Source organism: Gadus chalcogrammus, chromosome 18 (genome assembly GCF_026213295.1).
Source record: "Gadus chalcogrammus isolate NIFS_2021 chromosome 18, NIFS_Gcha_1.0, whole genome shotgun sequence".
Classification (NCBI taxonomy): Eukaryota; Metazoa; Chordata; class Actinopteri; order Gadiformes; family Gadidae; genus Gadus; species Gadus chalcogrammus.
The window spans coordinates 11,819,803-11,835,891 of NC_079429.1; the positions used below are offsets into that span (position 1 = coordinate 11,819,803).

The following is a 16,089-nucleotide window of genomic DNA, read 5'->3' on the forward strand; positions in this document are numbered from 1 at the left end:
AGCCTCACAATGGAGAGGGACAATCAATAACAGAGTTGGTTTTCATCCATTTGGGAGACCGCTTATCTTGTTATGAAGGGGTTAATGAGAGCCCGACAGGACAGACTAATAAACCAAACATAGATATCAATAATTGCAATAATCACATTTCCAAATGGCTTCATTATACCTAGTTCGTATGCGACCCAAATACTAAATAGAAAAGGTAGGCTACATTAATATTTGATCACTTTTATTCTAGAAAGGCTTTTCATGCGCTGCGTTCGATACGGAGGGAAACTCTTTATCGGCTCGAGCTTCTGGCTTGTCCCAGCCATCCCATTCTCGTTCTCATTAGCTATTAATTGAGTTCACCTGTTTCGCCCCGGAAGTGCGGGATGAATATTTTTGCGTTGCTCCCAAACGCCAATTAAAATGGTCCCGCGGTTGATTGTTGGTTTTTTTGTGCGCTTTTGACTGAACAATCCGGACAACGTGGCCACCAACGGGGGAGCGAGGACGCCCGCATGCAAGTCACCAATCGTTTGTTATTCCTTGAGCTGGTTGAAGTTGTTTGGTTGTGTTTGGCTGCTGTTTTCAGAATGTGTCCACCGCACACACACATCGCTATATTCTTTCCCCTAAACTTAACCTGTATTTTACCGCTCGTCTGTTTGGTTTTGGCTCATTCTAAGTTTAGTGCAGTGTTGTAGGTTGTTTTTGAGTGCATTGTTGCACGTGTTTGTATGAGGCCTAACGGGGACGACTAAACGACTGACTTTACCAACGCTGCGGACCGCTACAACAACAACAACAACAACAACAACAACAACCTGTCTGGACACTGGGAAGGGTGTGCTCTTGAAACTGGACGCAAAATGGAAGAACACCTGCAACTATTGTGAAAGTTCAACGTTTGGGCAAAGTTGGAATTGGTGAAAGCAAACAAGCGCAAGTTAAATGGTAAGTATACCAATTGGCGAATGCAACTATTTTCGCCAATTGCTTTTTTGTTTCACAGCACCATTGGACTACAGAACATCCCTAGTGGAAATGACATCTGTGCAATTCTGGAGTTTACAATTTGCTGTCACAGCACCTTCTACCGATGCTTCACCTCCCTCCGGAATCCACAAAGAACTGGAAGTTCTGGGAAAAACCAAGAACGGATGTCTGGCAAACCGAAATAAGGGCGAGTGTGAAGTTGTGACCTCAAACTTCCACAATGGGGTTTGTTTTCGCTCCACCCGTAACCCCACTGGACTGGTGTATGAAAAGCTGTCAGACTGACTTCACTAGACGAATGACTGCGGGCATGTTATGGTTTGGTTTCTATTGTTGGTTTTTGGCTTGGTAGGTTTGAATTAGGAGATGGATTAGTTGATTTACACATCCACACAGTACTCTACATTCTCCCTTTTTTGAATCTTTCCTTTTTACAACTTTCCATACATTTGCAAATTGTTGACTGCTGTTAAACTTGTAGGCTACTGCTGCTTCATACTTCAATGTGGTTTTATTCTGTGCTAAATGATTTTAATTCCTTGCAATGTGGTTTGATTCTATGCAATACGGTTTTAATTCTTTGCAATTCTATGCACTACGTTTTTCATTCTTTGCAATTCTATGCATTATACGATTTTAATTCTTTGCAATTCTATGCACTAAGATTTCAATTCTTTGCAATTCTATGCACTACGATTTTAATTATTTGCAATTCTATGCTCTGATTTTTATTATTTGCAATTCTATGCACTACGATTTTTCATTCTTTGCAATTCTTTGCATTATACGATTTTAATTCTTTGCAATTCTATGCACTAAGATTTTAATTCTTTGCAATTCTATGCATTATACGATTTTATTTCTTTGCAATTCTATGCACTAAGATTTCAATTCTTTGCAATTCTATGCACTACGATTTTAAGTCATTGCAATGTGGTTTTATTCTGTACAATATAATCTGAAATATGTACTCGGACAATTGCAGTTGGCCAATTGGGGAGTATAGTCGACCTATGGCTATAAGAAGTGTATATAAACATACTGACTGTACAGCAATTGTGTTGGGAGCGTTTCACCTGGTAGCCTGGAAGCTAGTTTGCTCCAACGCAACTGTGTTGGGAGCGTTTCACCTGGTAGCTTGGAAGGTAGTTTGCTCCAACGCAACTGTGTTGGGAGCGTTTCACCTGGTAGCCTGGAAGCTGGTTGCTCCAACGCAACTGTGTTGGGAGCGTTTCACCTGGTAGCCTGGAAGCTAGTTGCTCCAACGCAACTGTGTTGGGAGCGTTTCACCTGGTAGCCTGGAAGGTAGTTTGCTCCAACGCAACTGTGTTGTGAGCGTTTCACCTGGTAGCCTGGAAGCTGGTTGCTCCAACGCAACTGTGTTGGGAGCGTTTCACCTGGTAGCCTGGAGGAAGGTAGTTTGCTCCAACGCAACGGTGTTGGGCGCGTTTCACCTGGTAGCCTGGAATGTAGTTTGCTCCAATGCAACTGTGTTGTGAGCGTTTCACCTGGTAGACTGGAAGGCAGTTTGCTCCAACGCAACTGTGTTGTGAGCGTTTCACCTGGTAGCTTAGAAGGTAGTTTGCTCCAACGCAACTGTGTTGGGAGCGTTTCACCTGGTAGCTTGGAAGGTAGTTTGCTCCAACGCAACTGTGTTGTGAGCGTTTCACCTGGTAGACTGGAAGGCAGTTTGCTCCAACGCAACTGTGTTGTGAGCGTTTCACCTGGTAGCTTAGAAGGTAGTTTGCTCCAATGCAACTGTGTTGGGAGCGTTTCACCTGGTAGCTTGGAAGGTAGTTTGCTCCAACGCAACTGTGTTGTGAGCGTTTCACCTGTTAGACTGGAAGGCAATTTGCTCCAACGCAACTGTGTTGTGAGCGTTTCACCTGGTAGACTGGAAGGTAGTTTGCTCCAACGCAACGCGGTTGATTGTTGGTTTTTTGTGCGCTTTTGACTGAACAATCCGGACAACGTGGCCACCAACGGGGGAGCGAGGACCCCTGCATGCAAGTCACCAATCGTTTGTTATTCCTTGAGCTGGTTGAAGTTGTTTGGTTGTGTTTGGCTGCTGTTTTCAGAATGTGTCCACCGCACACACACATCGCTATATTCTTTCCCCTAAACTTAACCTGTATTTTACCGCTCGTCTGTTCGGTTTGGCTCATTCTAAGTTTAGTGCAGTGTTGTAGGTTGTTTTTGAGTGCATTGTTGCACGTGTTTGTATGAGGCCTAACGGGTGACGACTAAACGACTGACTTTACTAACGCTGCGGACCGCTACAACAACAACAACAACCTGTCTGGACACTGGGAAGGGTGTGCTCTTGAAACTGGACGCAAAATGGAAGAACACCTGCAACTACTGTGAAAGTTCTACGTTTGGGTAAAATTGGAATTGGTGAAAGCAAACAAGCACAAGTTAAATGGTAAGTATACCAATTGGCGAATGCAACTATTTTCGCCAATTGCTTTTTTGTTTCACAGCACCACTGGACTACAGAACATCCCTAGTGGAAATGACATCTGTGCAATTCTGGAGTTTACAATTTGATGTCACAGCACCTTCTACCGATGCTTCACCTCCCTCCGGAATCCACAAAGAACTGGAAGTTCTGGGAAAAACCAAGAACGGATGTCTGGCAAACCGAAATAAGGGCGAGTGTGAAGTTGTGACCTCAAACTTCCACAATGGGGTTTGTTTTCGCTCCACCCGTAACCCCACTGGACTGGTGTATGAAAAGCTGTCAGACTGACTTCACTAGACGAATGACTGCGGGCATGTTATGGTTTGGTTCTATTGTTGGTTTTTGGCTTGGTAGGTTTGAATTTAGGAGATGGATTAGTTGATTTACACATCCACACAGTACTCTACATTCTCCCTTTTTTGAATCTTTCCTTTTTACAACTTTCCATACATTTGCAAATTGTTGACTGCTGTTAAACTTGTAGGCTACTGCTGCTTCATACTTCAATGTGGTTTTATTCTGTGCTAAATGATTTTAATTCCTTGCAATGTGGTTTGATTCTATGCAATACGGTTTTAATTCTTTGCAATTCTATGCACTACGTTTTTCCTTCTTTGCAATTCTATGCATTATACGATTTTAATTCTTTGCAATTCTATGCACTAAGATTTCAATTCTTTGCAATTCTATGCACTACGATTTTAATGATTTGCAATTCTATGCTCTGATTTTATTATTTGCAATTCTATGCACTACGATTTTTCATTCTTTGCAATTCTTTGCATTATACGATTTTAATTCTTTGCAATTCTATGCACTACGATTCTAATTCTTTGCAATTCTATGCACTACGATTTTAATTATTTTGCAATTCTATGCATTTTATGATTTTGATTCTTTGCAATTCTATGCACTACGATTCTAATTCTTTGCAATTCTATGCACTACGATTTTAATTATTTTGCAATTCTATGCACTACGATTTTAATTCTTTGCAATTCTATGCACTACGATTTTAATTATTTGCAATTCTATGCATTATACGATTTTAATTCTTTGCAATTCTATGCATTACGATTTAATTATTTGCAATTCTATGCTCTATTATTTTATTATTTGCAATTCAATGCACTACGATTTTAATTCTTTTCAATTCTATGCAGTATATAATTTTAATTCTTTGCAATTCTATGCACTACGATTTTAATTATTTGCAATTCTAAGCTCTATATGATTTTTATTATTTGCAATTCTATGCACTACGATTTTTCATTCTTTGCAATTCTATGCATTATACGATTTTAATTCTTTGCAATTCTATGCACTACGATTTTTATTATTTGCAATTCTATGCACTAAGATTTCAATTCTTTGCAATTCTATGCATTATACGATTTTATTTCTTTGCAATTCTATGCACTAAGATTTCAATTCTTTGCAATTCTATGCACTACGATTTTAAGTCATTGCAATGTGGTTTTATTCTGTGCAATATAATCTGAAATATGTACTCGGACAATTGCAGTTGGCCAATTGGGGAGTATAGTCGACCTATGGCTATAAGAAGTGTATGTAAACATACTGACTGTACAGCAAATGCAATTGTGTTGGGAGCGTTTCACCTGGTAGCCTGGAAGCTAGTTTGCTCCAACGCAACTGTGTTGGGAGCGTTTCACCTGGTAGCTTGGAAGGTAGTTTGCTCCAACGCAACTGTGTTGGGAGCGTTTCACCTGGTAGCCTGGAAGCTGGTTGCTCCAACGCAACTGTGTTGGGAGCGTTTCACCTGGTAGCCTGGAAGCTAGTTGCTCCAACGTAACTGTGTTGGGAGCGTTTCACCTGGTAGCCTGGAAGCTAGTTGCTCCAACGCAACTGTGTTGGGAGCGTTTCACCTGGTAGCCTGGAATGTAGTTTGCTCCAACGCAACTGTGTTGGGAGCGTTTCACCTGGTAGCCTGGAAGGTAGTTTGCTCCAACGCAACGGTGTTGGGCGCGTTTCACCTGGTAGCCTGGAATGGAGTTTGCTCCAATGCAACTGTGTTGTGAGCGTTTCACCTGGTAGACTGGAAGGCAGTTTGCTCCAACGCAACTGTGTTGTGAGCGTTTCACCTGGTAGCTTAGAAGGTAGTTTGCTCCAACGCAACTGTGTTGGGAGCGTTTCACCTGGTAGACTGGAAGGCAGTTTGCTCCAACGCAACTGTGTTGTGAGCGTTTCACCTGGTTGCTTAGAAGGTAGTTTGCTCCAACGCAACTGTGTTGTGAGCGTTTCACCTGGTAGACTGGAAGGCAGTTTGCTCCAACGCAACTGTGTTGTGAGCGTTTCACCTGGTATCTTAGAAGGTAGTTTGCTCCAAAGCAACTGTGTTGGGAGCGTTTCACCTGGTAGCTTGGAAGGTAGCTTGGAAGGTAGTTTGCTCCAACGCAACTGTGTTGTGAGCATTTCACCTGGTAGCTTAGAAGGTAGTTTGCTCCAATGCAACTGTGTTGGGAGCGTTTCACCTGGTAGCTTGGAAGGTAGTTTGCTCCAACGCAACTGTGTTGTGAGCGTTTCACCTGTTAGACTGGAAGGCAATTTGCTCCAACGCAACTGTGTTGTGAGCGTTTCACCTGGTAGACTGGAAGGTAGTTTGCTCCAACGCAACGCGGTTGATTGTTGGTTTTTTGTGCGCTTTTAATATGAACAATCCGGACAACGTGGCCACCAACGGGGGAGCGAGGACCCCCGCATGCAAGTCACCAATCGTTTGTTATTCCTTGAGCTGGTTGAAGTTGTTTGGTTGTGTTTGGCTGCTGTTTTCAGAATGTGTCCACCGCAGCCACACATCGCTATATTCTTTCCCCTAAACTTAACCTGTATTTTACCGCTCGTCTGTTTGGTTTTGGCTCATTCTAAGTTTAGTGCAGTGTTGTAGGTGGTTTTTCAGTGCATTGTCGCACGTGTTTGTATGAGGCCTAACGGGGGACGACTAAACGACTGACTTTACTAACGCTGCGGACCGCTACAACAACAACAATAACCTGTCTGGACACTGGGAAGGGTGTGCTCTTGAAACTGGACGCAAAATGGAAGAACACCTGCAACTATTGTGAAAGTTCAACGTTTGGGCAAAATTGGAATTGGTGAAAGCAAACAAGCGCAAGTTAAATGGTAAGTATACCAATTGGCGAATGCAACTATTTTCGCCAATTGCTTTTTTGTTTCACAGCACCACTGGACTACAGAACATCCCTAGTGGAAATGACATCTGTGCAATTCTGGAGTTTACAATTTGATGTCACAGCACCTTCTGCCGATGCTTCACCTCCCTCAGGAATCCACAAAGAACTGGAAGTTCTGGGAAAAACCCAGAACGGATGTCTGGCAAACCGAAATTAGGGCGAGTGTGAAGTTGTGACCTCAAACTTCCACAATGGGGTTTGTTTTCGCTCCACCCGTAACCCCACTGGACTGGTGTATGAAAAGCTGTCAGACTGACTTCACGACGAATGACTGCGGGCATGTTATGGTTTGGTTTCAATTGTTGGTTTTTGGCTTGGTAGGTTTGAATTTAGGAGATGGATTAGTTGATTTACACATCCACACAGTACTCTACATTCTCCCTTTTTTTAATCTTTCCTTTTTACAACTTTCCATACATTTGCAAATTGTTGACTGATGCTGAACTTGTAGGCTACTGCTGCTTCATACTTCAATGTGGTTTTATTCTGTGCTAAATGATTTTAATACCTTGCAATGTGGTTTGATTCTATGCAATACGGTTTTAATTCTTTGCAATTCTATGCACTACGATTTTAATTCTTTGCAATTCTATGCACTACGATTCTAATTCTTTGCAATTCTATGCACTACGATTTTAATTATTTTGCAATTCTATGCATTATATGATTTTGATTCTTTGCAATTCTATGCACTACGATTTTAATTCTTTGCAATTCTATGCACTACGATTCTAATTCTTTGCAATTCTCTGCACTACGGTTTTAATTATTTTGCAATTCTATGCATTATATGATTTTATTTCTTTGCAATTCTATGCATTACGATTTTAATTATTTGCAATTCTATGCTCTATATGATTTTTATTATTTGCAATTCTATGCACTACGATTTTAATTCTTTGCAATTCTATGCACTACGATTCTAATTCTTTGCCATTCTATGCATTACGATTTTAATTATTTTGCAATTCTATGCATTATATGATTTTAATTCTTTGCAATTCTATGCACTACGATTTTAATTCTTTGCAATTCTATGCACTACGATTTTAATTATTTGCAATTCTATGCTCTATGATTTTTATCATTTGCAATTCTATGCACTACGATTTTTCATTCTTTGCAATTCTATGCATTATACGATTTTAATTCTTTGCAATTCTATGCACTAAGATTTCAATTCTTTGCAATGTGGTTTTATTCTGTGCAATATAATCTGAAATATGTACTCGGACAATTGCAGTTGGCCAATTGGGGAGTATAGTCGACCTATGGCTATAAGAAGTGTATGTAAACATACTGACTGTACAGCAAATGCAATTGTGTTGGGAGCGTTTCACCTGGTAGCCTGGAAGGTAGTTTGCTCCAACGCAACTGTGTTGGGAGCGTTCGACCTGGTAGCTTGGAAGGTAGTTTGCTCCAACGCAACTGTGTTGGGAGCATTTCACCTGGTAGCCTGGAAGCTGGTTGCTCCAACGCAACTGTGTTGGGAGCGTTTCACCTGGTAGCCTGGAAGCTAGTTGCTCCAAAGCAACTGTGTTGGGAGCGTTTCACCTGGTAGCCTGGAATGTAGTTTGCTCCAACGCAACTGTGTTGTGAGCGTTTCACCTGGTAGCCTGGAAGGTAGTTTGCTCCAACGCAACTGTGTTGGGAGCGTTTCACCTGGTAGCCTGGAAGGTAGTTTGCTCCAACGCAACGGTGTTGGGCGCGTTTCACCTGGTAGCCTGGAATGTAGTTTGCTCCAATGCAACTGTGTTGTGAGCGTTTCACCTGGTAGACTGGAAGGCAGTTTGGTCCAACGCAACTGTCTTGTGAGCGTTTCACCTGGTAGCTTAGAAGGTAGTTTGCTCCAACGCAACTGTGTTGTGAGCGTTTCACCTGGTAGACAGGAATGCAGTTTGCTCCAACGCAACTGTGTTGTGAGCGTTTCACCTGGTAGCTTAGAAGGTAGTTTGCTCCAATGCAACTGTACTGGGAGCGTTTCACCTGGTAGCTTGCTCCAACGCAACTGTGTTGTGAGCGTTTCACCTGTTAGACTGGAAGGCAATTTGCTCCAACGCAACTGTGTTGTGAGCGTTTCACCTGGTAGACTGGAAGGTAGTTTGCTCCAACGCAACGCGGTTGATTGTTTTTTTTTTTGTGCGCTTTTGACTGAACAATCCAGACAACGTGGCCACCAACAGGGGAGCGAGGACCCCTGCATGCAAGTCACCAATCGTTTGTTATTCCTTGAGCTGGTTGAAGTTGTTTGGTTGTGTTTGGCTGCTGTTTTCAGAATGTGTCCACCGCACACACACATCGCTATATTCTTTCCCCTAAACTTAACCTGTATTTTACCGCTCGTCTGTTCGGTTTTGGCTCATTCTAAGTTTAGTGCAGTGTTGTAGGTGGTTTTTGAGTGCATTGTTGCTCGTGTTTGTATGAGGCCTAACGGGGGACGACTAAACGACTGACTTTACTAACGCTGCGGACCGCTACAACAACAACAACAACCTGTCTGGACACTGGGAAGGGTGTGCTCTTGAAACTGGACGCAAAATGGAAGAACACCTGCAACTATTGTGAAAGTTCAACGTTTGGGCAAAATTGGAATTGGTGAAAGCAAACAAGCGCAAGTTAAATGGTAAGTATACCAATTGGCGAATGCAACTATTTTCGCCTATTGCTTTTTTGTTTCACAGCACCAATGGACTACAGAACATCCCTAGTGGAAATGACATCTGTGCAATTCTGGAGTTTACAATTTGATGTCACAGCACCTTCTGCCGATGCTTCACCCCCTCAGGAATCCACAAAGAACTGGAAGTTCTGGGAAAAACCCAGAACGGATGTCTGGCAAACCGAAATTAGGGCGAGTGTGAAGTTGTGACCTCAAACTTCCACAATGGGGTTTGTTTTCGCTCCACCCGTAACCCCACTGGACTGGTGTATGAAAAGCTGTCAGACTGACTTCACTGGACGAATGACTGCGGGCATGTTATGGTTTGGTTTCAATTGTTGGTTTTTGGCTTGGTAGGTTTGAATTTAGGAGATTGATTAGTTCATTTACACATCCACACAGTACTCTACATTCTCCCTTTTTACAACTTTCCATACATTTGCAAATTGTTGACTGCTGCTGAACTTGTAGGCTACTAGTGCTTCATACTTCAATGTGGTTTTATTCTGTGCTAAATGATTTTAATTCCTTGCAATGTGGTTTGATTCGATGCAATACGGTTTTAATTCTTTGCAATTCTATGCACTACGATTTTAATTCTTTGCAATTCTATGCACTACGATTCTAATTCTTTGCAATTTTATGCACTACGATTTTAATTATTTTGCAATTCTATTCATTATATGATTTTGATTCTTTGCAATTCTATGCACTACGATTTTAATTATTTGCAATTCTATGCACTACGATTTTTCATTCTTTGCAATTCTATGCATTATACGATTTTAATTCTTTGCAATTCTATGCACTAAGATTTTAATTCTTTGCAATTCTATGCATTATACGATTTTATTTCTTTGCAATTCTATGCTCTATATGATTTTTATTATTTGCAATTCTATGCACTACGATTTTAATTCTTTGCAATTCTATGCACTACGATTTAAATTATTTTGCAATTCTATGCATTATATGATTTTAATTCTTTGCAATTCTATGCATTACGATTTTAATTATTTGCAATTCTATGCTCTATATGATTTTTATTATTTGCAATTCTATGCACTACGATTTTAATTCTTTGCACTACGATTCTAATTCTTTGCAATTCTATGCATTACGATTTTAATTATTTTGCAATTCTATGCATTATACGATTTTAATTCTTTGCAATTCTATGCACTAAGATTTTAATTCTTTGCAATTCTATGCATTATACGATTTTATTTCTTTGCAATTCTATGCACTAAGATTTCAATTCTTTGCAATTCTATGCACTACGATTTTAAGTCATTGCAATGTGGTTTTATTCTGTGCAATATAATCTAAAATATGTACTCGGACAATTGCAGTTGGCCAATTGGGGAGTAGAGTCGACCTATGGCTATAAGAAGTGTATGCAAACATACTGACTGTACAGCAAATGCAATTGTGTTGGGAGCGTTTCACCTGGAAGCCTGGAAGCTAGTTTGCTCCAACGCAACTGTGTTGGGAGCGTTTCACCTGGTAGCCTGGAAGCTGGTTGCTCCAACGCAACTGTGTTGGGAGCGTTTCACCTGGTAGCCTGGAAGCTGGTTGCTCCAACGCAACTGTGTTGGGAGCGTTTCACCTGGTAGCCTGGAAGCTAGTTGCTCCAACGCAACTGTGTTGGGAGCGTTTCACCTGGTAGCCTGAATGTAGTTTGCTCCAACGCAACTGTGTTGTGAGCGTTTCACCTGGTAGCCTGGAAGGTAGTTTGCTCCAACGCAACTGTGTTGGGAGCGTTTCACCTGGTAGCCTGGAAGGTAGTTTGCTCCAACGCAACGGTGTTGGGCGCGTTTCATCTGGTAGCCTGGAATGTAGTTTGCTCCAACGCAACTGTGTTGTGAGCGTTTCACCTGGTAGACTGGAAGGCAGTTTGCTCCAACGCAACTGTGTTGGGAGCCTTTCGCCTGGTAGCTAACCTGTGTGTTGTATTTATTCATATTACTCAATTGTCTAGCATCTGCATTAGCTAGCTATAGCTGCTGTATACGGGGAATGTGTTTGCCTAGCGATTGTTAGTACTTGCACTTGGTCCTATGAACATCAACACCGGCAAATTCGGATTTGTAGTACTGCAAATTAAAATTTCTGACAAATTTTCCATTTCAATATTTTGTCAAATTTCACAAAGTCCATTCCCAGATATGTACGAACTTCAGCAATGGAGGCAAGTAAGGTTTATCACTTTCTATTGCAATTTACTTGAGTTAAATTATTTAATCTATAAAAACATGGTTCTCACTGTACCATAATCATCTTGCTAGATATGCCTCATGCTGTCTTTTATATTACTTATTTGCAAGGAATTTAAGCATTGACAATTATTTATGAACGTTGAACCATGAAGAATTGAATTATTTTTGTTCAGGGTGGGTTTGCCCCTGTACATTTATTTCAAGATCAGTGTTCTACAGCGTTTGTCAAATTCAGGACTGGCGCTGGAAGCTGTAGGTGGAGGGAAGACCAGGAGTGGTGCAGCTCTGCAGATGCTGAAGGGTAAGACAGTGGAATACACATATTGATGGCTTGCTTAGATTGTTTAGATTGTTTAGAATGACACGGTCAGCGACTCATCGTGCAGATCTAAAGTAATCCATACAGATGTGTTCATTCTGACTGTCTGTTAAGAAAGCATTCTCGGCCACTAGGACTAGTCAGGATGTGTATTACATGTGGCTGGCTTTTGGGGTTCTATCAAAACAGCCCACTATGTACTGTGCTGTAAAAGTGCATATAAAATACCCTATTTACATCTGAGTGAAGTGTTGGACTGCATTAATGGGGAGAAAACAAAAGTCCAGTGTGCCAAAGGGTCACGTGTGTTCCTGAAGGGACTGAGGCGACGCAGTCGGAGGTCCCTGCGGTGGCGGTCAGCGGGAGGTGTCAAGACCAACCAGCTCCTCGTCCAGGAAAGGGGAATTCTTCAGACCGTTCTTCAAAGGTTCAATAAAGTAAATCTTATCATCTAAAAAATCTAGGACACAGTAGCTGGGTTCATCAGCAAATTGTAGCTGGGGTTTTGGTCCCCCAGAATAAACGTCAATGGTGCTGAGGAGCGCTGCTCAGGTGACTCCCCCCCCCCCCCCCTTATTTATTATCTCTCTTGGGGGATGGGGGGGGAGTTAGAGATCTACCTATTTATTTTTTATTTATTATGTTTATTTTTTTTTTCACAATGTCTTGTTTTTTAAACGATTTATGATGACTATATGCTCTGTAAGGTGACCTTGGGTGTCTTGAAGGCGCCTCTAAATTAAATGTATTATTATTATTATTATTATTTCCTATGGTAGAGAGAGATGGTACATGAAACGGATGACCTGTTAAGATGCTAGGGGGATCAACTCCCATCAGCGGTACCGTATCCCCAACGTCTTAATGTTGTAACCTGTCAAACCCAACGCTAACATTTCGGGAAGCTTTCAGTGCATCCTGACAATGCCACTGTTGGATACATTTAAACTTGGTTGGGGCCATTGTATAAAATTAATCCATCGATACCATCTCAAAATAATGCTCTCATAGTGTGTGCTTTTGATTTTTTTTGAAGCTTAAGCATTAGCCAAACTGATATTGGCTAATGCTTAAGAATCGTAAAAATGAATAATTGCTCTTCCGGTCACACAATGCTTGCTTCCATCCTTTGTATAATTTTTATACCTACCCTTGGTGTATATTTTTTGCCCTTCTTGCTATGACTAATTTCCACTTGGGATCAACAAATTACTGTTTTTTTCAGGTCACGATGGAAGAGCAGATGGCTGTGCAGTTGCCATGGTGGAGAGACCCAGGTGAGAACTTTGATAAATGGTTCCTTCATTCTTAAATGGACCAAATGGCAATCACATAATCCCTCCCGATTTTAATAAAAAATTTGAAGACTGGGAATAGCTGAACTGACTTGTATACATTTATTGATGAAAGATGGTAATCCAGCACTGACTATTTTAATGTGGTTTTGATGTTGATGCACTATACAATTTTAATTCTTTGCAATTCTATGCACTATACGATTTTAATTCTTTGCAATTCTATTCACCATACGATTTTATTTATTTGCTATTCTATGCACTATACAATTTTAAGTCTTTGCAATTCTATGCACTGCGATTTAAATTCTGTGCAATTCTATGCACTGTACGATTTTAATTCTTTGCCATATGGTTTTATTCTGTGCCGTATAAAACGGAATATGTGCAGTGCGGTTCCTTTGTGATTGTTCTCAGGCGGTGTCCTTTTGGTTCAATCCATCTAAACATGTAATCACCAGCGAGACATGACACTCGAGAACCAAATTATTGGGTTAGTCTCACTGTGATTGTATTTTTAAGATGCATGTATACACCTTAGTCTGACTAAAATCAGACCGGATCGGGTTTCTCATCGTCGGATTAAGACCTCTAGATTATTCGATTGATGATCTCATTAATCGTGCATGTACGTTCAGTCAGGGTTATGCGTTCTGCGCATGTTGGAGATTTTTTCCCAGAGCAGGAAATAGAAGGAGACAATAGTCATGGTGTTGTCACTGTCAAACGGCAAACACGATGGAGAGGTCCAGGAGCAAGACACACTTTTGGACTGACGAGGAAACTCACCATGATGCACCAGTTAAAATACGTGCACAATTTACAGTTTATGGATGGGAGGAAGACTAGAAACTGATTTTATTTAAAAAAGGTGATTGAAATGGGTACAATGCCATGCCACCTATCGTACTGGGACATGACATGCTTCGGCCATTGAATCCATGTGTACTTGGACATTTGCAGTTGTTTCATAAAAAGGTTGAAGACTCCCTGGGAATAGCTCAACTGACTTGTATCAATTATACATACATTTATTGATGAAAGATGGTAATCCAGCACTGACGATTTTGATGTTGTTGCCGTAATGACTTGAAGCCTTTTCTCTCCTGTAAATCAATATAAAATCCAACTTAAATTACTGAATGTAATGACCTATGTTTGATGCCAGATGGTGTTGTTACTGCATTTGTGTCTTTGATTGGCCTTCACGTTTGGTGATCAAAATGTCTTCTAAATCTGCCAGCACACTGTGAGACTGACTTTACTTTGTGCCTTCAATTTATTTCAGAGTATGATGACCGAACGGTTGATCTACAACGATGGCCTACTCCCCATCCACCCTGAGGATCCCTGGCTACGCCTACAATCCAATCTACCCCAGACATAACCACTCGGAGCTCAACAACTCCTACAACTCCTCCTGCCTCCTACACACCATACTGTTACCACTTTACCATTTTAACTTTAACTAAAAAAGTACTGTAATTCACACCATGTTGTAGGAAAAGCATGTTTAGCTCAATGATTTATACATTCTATTTCTGTGACCCCAACTATTGTATTTCTAACCCAGTAACCTCGTAACCCTCTTTCTAAGGGAGCGACTAAAGGGACAAAGCTGGAGCAAACCTGAGCTTAACAATCTTTCTAATCTTTCTTTCAAATGTCCTAAATTGAAACATATAAAATGCCTAAAGTAACTTGTCTAACAAAACAAAAAGCCAACCTAATACCCAAACTTAACCATCTAACTAAAGATCTCAAATGCCTAAACTCTCTTACCTTAACCGAGTACCTAAACCGAACCATTTAACTAAACATCTCAAAGGCCTAAACTCGCTTACCTCAACCTAACCTAATACCCAAACTTAACCATCTAACTGAAGAGCTCAAACACCTAAACTCTTACCTTAACCTAGTAACTAAACTGAACCATCTAACTAAACATCTCAAAGGCCTAAACTCGCTTACCTCAACCTAACCTAATACCCAAACTTGACCATCTAACATAAAAGCCCAAATGCCTAAACTCTTACCCTAACCTGGTACCTAAACTTGACAATCTAACTAAGCATCTCTAATAACTAAACTCTTTCCTAATACCTAAACAATCTTTAATACAATCACTAATGCCTAAACTTAAAAAAACACCAATAATAAAAGTTAACCATCCTTAATCTTAAACCCAAACCAGACTTGTCCCTGGGTCGCTCCACTTTGTTTCTTTAAAGGCATCTCGTTTCCCCTGCATCTGTGTTTTATTCCTTGAGGACTTCAGGTGGGGTGCCATAAAGTGTTGCATGGGTTCTTGGGTCAATTGTGGCACCCATTGCACTCCTGACCATCCCTGGAAGAAGGGATCCCCTCCACTGCGTTTCTTCTCAAGATTTCTTCCTTGCTGATTCAAGGGAGTTTTTTCTTGCCCGTGTGGGGGCATGGGTAAAGGGGGGTGTCACAAATATTTGGCCTGTTAAGCCCTTTGAGACTGTAATGGTGATTAAGGGCTATACAAATAAAATTGAATTGAATAAAGATACTTCATCTTTACAGATTTTGTTTTGGGGAATTGGGACAGCTGAGCAGCTTAAGCATCCTTACTGGTGAATCTGATCTGACGATATCAATCATAGGACTATGAAGCTGCAGAGTTCTTCCAAGAAAGGGTTCCAATCCAGAATAGCTTTTAACACACTTTATTTGTTAAAGTATTTCGGTATGTAACTATGGAGCAAAAGGAGGTGGAAGCGTGTTGAACACTTGCTGAGCGTCTCCCTGCTGATCAAAAACATTAACCCTTTGTCTGGTAGCAGCTAGAAGATTCTGAAGTCCAACTTCTCTGTCGAGATTGAACTGAAATGCAATGCACAACATGCAATTTGTCCTTATCTCAATTTTTAAAACTTTTTATATTTTTTATTATTACTATTTATTGTG

The 16,089-nt window shown here is 40.8% G+C and overlaps 1 long non-coding RNA gene across 1 annotated transcript; it reads left to right on the top strand.

Moving 5' to 3' along the window:
* The first annotated feature begins 153 nt into the window (after nucleotides 1-153).
* Nucleotides 154-15,146, top strand: LOC130371422 (uncharacterized). Its single transcript, XR_008893190.1, has 5 exons — nucleotides 154-205; nucleotides 11,761-11,842; nucleotides 12,178-12,297; nucleotides 13,086-13,137; nucleotides 14,444-15,146. It is a non-coding gene; the product is annotated as an uncharacterized LOC130371422 (long non-coding RNA).
* Nucleotides 15,147-16,089: the final 943 nt, after the last annotated feature.